Here is a 6,030-nt window from a genome sequence, read left to right on the forward strand (position 1 = left end):
CCTGCTCGCCCACCGGGGGCAGGAGGCGAGGTCACCTGAGGGGGGGCGGGGGGTTGGGGAGTGAGCCGGAGGCAGGCGAGCAAACCGCCCTGGCGGCTCCCAAGCCGTGAGCCACCCCCGGTCCTCCCGCCTCCTCCCCGGGCTGAGACTGTCCTCCCTCAGACTCCGCGGCTATGGCTGCTCCTGCTGCCTCACGTTAGGGGGGTGGGGGGGGTGTGTGGAAGGAAGGACGAGAGGGAAGGCAGAGGGAGATTTCCAGTCTCCAATGACAGAGTCCCTTCTCCCCTCGCACCACACCGGGAGAAGACTGCTTCCCCGCCAGGGAGAGGGCCGGGCCGTGGGGCGCCCCCAGGGCGGAGAGCTGCGCCGGCTCTCCGCAGCACTCACCTCGCCGCGCCGCCCTCCCGCCACCTCCTCGCTCGCCGCCTGCAGCCGGCGCCTCTGCGAGCGCTGCCCCCTCCTCCGCGCTAATGGCAGGAGGAGGAGGAGGAGGAGAAGGAGGACGGCAGGAGGGCCTCGGCGGAGGGATGTTTACCCGGCGGCTCTCGCGAGAGCCCGGCGCTGCCGAACTGGGCCGTGATTGGCTGCTCCCGCCGCCCGCCGGCCTCTGCGCCCCGCCCACCGCGCCGCGCCCAGCCCCTCAGGCAGGTGCCACAGGAGCCCGGGCGGCTCCTTCTCTATTCTCTTCTTCCTCCTCCTCAGCCGAAAGTTCCTCGGGAGCGGCAGCCGGGAGAGAGCGGCCTCGCCTCCGGCTCTTTCCGGAGCGCAGCCGCTGCCTGGGGCCGCCCGTCTGCCCCGGCTCGCCACAGGGCCGAAGGGATTTGCCTTTCTCTTCAGTCTGAGCAGACAGCTTATACCTTCGTTCTTAACACGCTCTGGTGGTAGAGGTTCACTGAAGGGCTTGTAGTTGTGAAGAGATCTCATAGTCAGGAAGGTACTGTTAAACTTGCCTTGAGCATGCGTAGGTGCCCAGGTGCTTGAACGAGGAGACAGCAGAATTAACTGGAAATAGTGCGTTTGCAGGCCATTTGTTTTTATATCCTTCTGTCCCACCACTGAAGTACAAAGGTAAGGATGTGAACTCAGGCAGAAGATAAGTGAAACCCTGCTTTGGTTTTAGTACTACCTGATCACAAAATGAGGCAGCAGCACTTAATGGGGACAGCTGTTATCCCAAGGATGTAGTGATACAGATTTCTTACAAAGCCAGCTATGTAGAAGGCAAATCTCTGAGCTCGGATTGGAAGAATCACAAAGTACAACCATCTTGCTTCTGTCACAACATACAATGTGTGGAAGCTAGTGAAAGTTTGTCCTACTGTCATCACTTGACTTGAGGATAGGTGCTGACGAAGAGGACAGCTGCATTTGATTTCTTTTATCTTATTAGTCTTTATATAGACTCAAGGGTCTTAGGAGCTCTGTACACTAAAGCAGATTTCCTGCCCAGAGATCTTGCAGTCTCAGGACCTGTGAGCACATCTACATGTCACCTTTTCCCGCAGACAGAGCCAGGAAATTCTCCATAGACCTCCCTGAGCACTGTGGACCTACCTGCTGAGGCAGGCTTTCAGAAGCATTAGATTTGGTAGGTTTGAAATAACAAAAGCAAAAAATTAGCACGTTTTAACTTGAATGAGATGCAGGAGTGCTTCTAGGAGGGCCTGGCCTTTGTCATAGCTGAACTCAGTTTCCACATTTGGAGCCTGCAGTAATGAAGTTGTGCACTCCCATTTACCATGTTGAAGTGTTGAAAGCACAGACATGTAACCCAGAAAAAGAATTAGCGAAAGGGGAAAAGACATGTTACACTATGATAAGTAAATTCAAAATAAACTGGTTACCGATCCAGAAAAGTGGTATTTCACTAAAGCACTCTTCCCAGAGCAAACGTCTTAAAAATCTTTATAAATAACAATGGTAAATGGGAGTGACAGACATCCCTGCACTCCCCAACAGGAATGGGGACTGATTTTGGTTGGGAATTTCTGGTGTTTGAGAGTTTTGATTTCAATGTCCTGCTTCTGCCTGCTCCCTTGCTCTAAAGCTGTCAAAGGGAAGTTGGGGGAGGCAAGGTCAATCTCGGAGATGATGAGGACCAGCTGTGACAATGAAAATTGAATGAATATTCACAACGTGACGTTATAGTTCCTGACTTGCTGCTACTCCTCTTGTGGGTCCTGCCAGCACAGCAGATGGCAGACACTGAAAGACTTTTGTGCCAGTGGAAAATTACTGAGTTTTGTTGATCCTGTGTATGTGCATGTGTGATGGGGGGAAGTGGGGCAAACTTCTATTAATTTAACTATTTTCATGAGAGGAAAGGAAAATGAATGATTCCTAAGACTGCAAAAATTACTGGCACGTAAAGAACAGTCTCTTATTTTAGACAAATGATACATATCTGTTTACATAATGAGTTTTCTTTGTAATTCCATATAACTTTCCCCATAAGCCAAAATTGTGAGTTTTCCTAAATAGCAAGGCAATTAAAAAGAGAACAACATTGTAACAATAGCACTGGGTGTTACTTAAGAGACTTATGGAAAAACTAAGGGTTCATGTTTCTATTTTTATGTGGCTGTAAAGTATTTATATTAGTGGATTTTCCATTGCAAAACAGACATGGTTTTTGTGTTTTGGTTTTGTGTTTTTTTTTGGGGGTGTTGTTTTTTGTTGTGTTGTTGTTGTTGTTGTTGTTGTTATTTTTAACATCGCTGTAGACATAGAAGGTTATCTTACTTGATCTTGCAATGGGATCACCACTGTTGCAGCTGAAGTCAATGGGACACCTAATGTGTGTACAGTTAAGCATGTCTGCAATCTTTGAAGGTCTGCACACTTAAAGAAAGTTACAACCAAATGCTCATCCTAAAATGAACCATGGCAGAACCAAACCTGCATATAATTTCTGTGCAGTCAAATGAAGTGTGGAGATTTGACAGAAATACATGAGGTTTTAATGAAAACTGTGATGTAACTTAACAGTTATAAACAGCAGTGTCTGCCCTGTAACTTCTATTTGTGTATATTTGCAGAGTTAGCCCTTAACTTAGAGGTATAAGAACCTATTCACTATGTAGAAGGGCATCTCTTTAAGTTGCCAGGCATAGGACTTAGAAAAACATTTTGAAACAAAATCTTTTTTCTAAATGTGCATGCTTCTGCAGACTGTATAATGTTCTGGTCGTGCAAGTTGTGACAAGCAGCAAAAGGTTCTGCACCCTCTGCTCAGACAGTTCCAGCTGCAGCATCAGGATACACCCTGGTGTACAGCAATTAAAGGCAAATACAAAAGCCTAAATACCTCTTGTCAAATTCCACTGAACATCTGAAGCCTTCAAAAAACTTAGGGGAAGGTCTGTAGCAAACTAAAACAATGTTGTCATTACTGTAATTCAAAAGAGGGATATCTTGTCTCTGAAGGGACATGTGTCTAAGGTCAACTGGTATAACAAATATAAATTACTATATCTGAGTCATGCTGGAGATGTCTCTTGGAAAAGTTCTGGGGGTTTTTTTGTTTTTGTTGTTTTTTATGTGTGTTTGTTTTTTCCTTTAACCATGAAAGGTCCTTCTCAGCACCAAAAATAACCTATAAATATTTAATTCACAGGAGGCATTACAAGTAATTTGCAACTAACTACTTAATCAATGTAATATTTAGGAATCAATTCTGACTTTCTTTTCTTGCTTTCTTACTGTTTTTCCATACAATATAAACCAGTTGTATTTCTGCAAAATAGGCCAAAAATACCAAAACTTTTAAGACTGGTCAAGAAAAAATGTGAGGCTAGGTAAGCATAGTGCAAGTCATACAGAAACATTCACACAGATTTTCCAGTGTCATCTTATGATTTTTTTTAGCCGCTGTTGACACAACTTTTAATCCAAATTTTACTTGTAACTCCCTGATCTGCCTAAATAACAAAAGTACATGTTTTTATTGTTTATTATGTAGAAAGCCAGGAAAAAACGCTAATCTTTTAATCTGTTTTATGATACTTACCATGCTATTATATGAGATTTCACACCTGCTGAATGTACTGTAGATCTTTAGTTGCTTGATTCCTGTGGGGCACGCTAGTGAATCAAAGACTTAGAAAATGCTGCAGCATAGAAGAAAATGTAATTTCTTAGTAGGCAGAATGCAAGCTTAGAAGGAGGCACATATGGTTGTACTTTGTATGCAATGCTTCACAGTTCAATTAAACAACTAAGAAGATCTTGGGCCTGCAAACTCTTGAAGACTTAGGTAACACTGAAATGGATTTGGTTTACTTCTGTGAGACTATTCACAGAAGTAACATTGCTCACCTGGTTGTTTCCTAGGTTGGGCTCCATGTTTTGGAAGCTGTCATCAATATTTAAAAAGATGTAACGACGTAGGAATGTCTGCACTGGTTCAGACCCAGGCTTTGCCTAGGTCACGTTTCTGTCTTCCTGGTGGTCATGGGCAGGTACATAGGGAAAAGGAAAAACAGAACAAATTCATGAGGGATTCCTTTAAAAGCCCCCCACCCTCCACCTATCCTGAGCCTGATGTGGTCTGTCTAAAGAGTAACTCCAAGGGACTGCTCTTCCAAGTGCTTGTGTTGTCTCCTTGTAAAACCTTGTAAACATCTTGCATTTGCAGAACATAGGAGTTCCACAGTCTGTTGTGTGAAAATCACCTCCTTTTCCTTGTCCTGAGCCTGGTTCCTGAGAGCATCTTGGTGTGGCTCCTGGTTTGGGTATCAGCATAGACAGTGAACTATCCATCCATGTCCATTCTGGCAGTGCTAGTCCTTTTTTTTTATATCCTGTACCTTCTCAGTTGTCTTTATTCCAGACTAAAAAGTCCTAGCCTGGAAGCCATTCCACACTTTTCATCATCCTGTTTCCCATCTCTGAGCCTTTTCCATTTCTATTATATTTTTGGAAGTAAAGAGACCAGAACTTCACTATTCAAGGTGTGGATGAACCATGAATTTATTCAGGGACATACACTTTCTGTCTCAGATCTTAATTTGAAGGCAGAACACACCATTTGCTATGCCGCTTAAAAATAGTACCAAAGTTAAGCAATGTCAGCAAGTAAGTAACATTAGTTAAGTTTTTAAATGAGGCACCTTTTGAAGACATTTGCAACTGTCGGCTCTGTTCCTTACAGACAATTACAGAGTGTTGGTATCTCCGCACCCCTTCTTAGAAAGTTCTAGATTACACTTTCCTGAAAGCAAAGATAATTTTCTTTATATTAATAGCATCTGTGTTACTGGGAAGCCATTTGTGTTTCCATATGCATAGTCTAAGGAACAAAGCAATTCATTCAAGCTATACAAAATCAAGGAAATTACTATAGTCACCTTACAGACTGACAACTTGTACCCTGAATGTCTTAGCAAATCACAACTATCTTTCCAAAACCAGTAGTTTGCCAGTTTTCAATACCATTTAAATAGCTTTTTTTTCCCTATGTAAGTATTATTAATTTTTAGTATGAACTTCTGTCTTGGCTATGACTTCTGCAGGCAATTTGGAACCCACAGCATGGTTCTTCCCGGCACAGAGATACCAAATTCCTCATGCAGGAGTTAAGGATGTGGCAAATTTGATTCATTTTGTAAGCAATTAAAATATTTATAGCTGAGTTCACTTAAACAACGTCATCTTTTAAAATATTATTCCTGGATTCTCTTTGGAGAGAATCCTTGGTGGACTTGCGAAAGACATATTTAGTACATGATCTTTTTCCATAAACAAAGGAACACCAAAGGTCTGGAACAAAAAATTTAGCAGAAACACTAACTAATAATAACTTTTTAATTATTAAGGAAGCTCAATATCCTTTGTCAGTTAGCATAGTCAGCACTGTCCTTTCTTTAAAATTCCAGAGAAAAATGAAGTTGACAATCTTTCCAGTCAACCCCAGGAACACAAAATGATATATTTAACAAAATTCTGCTATTCTTCAGGTATTTTGTTCTTCGTTAATATATTTGATCTGTTCTTGCACTGTTGCTGGACTGATCATATGCCTTTTTCCTC

General features: G+C 43.1%; 1 protein-coding gene across 1 annotated transcript in view; it reads right to left on the bottom strand.

The window, feature by feature from the left end:
• Positions 1–541, bottom strand: part of STK38L (serine/threonine kinase 38 like) — a 50,792-nt gene extending 50,251 nt beyond the window's left edge. Inside the window, exon 1 of the mRNA XM_075113469.1 lies at positions 388–541. The gene's annotated coding sequence lies outside the window, so the exon portion shown is untranslated. The remainder of the gene's footprint in view (positions 1–387) is intronic.
• Between the last annotated feature and the right edge of the window lie 5,489 nt (positions 542–6,030).

This window comes from Phalacrocorax aristotelis, chromosome 1, assembly GCF_949628215.1.
Source record: "Phalacrocorax aristotelis chromosome 1, bGulAri2.1, whole genome shotgun sequence".
In the NCBI taxonomy this organism is placed as follows: Eukaryota; Metazoa; Chordata; class Aves; order Suliformes; family Phalacrocoracidae; genus Phalacrocorax; species Phalacrocorax aristotelis.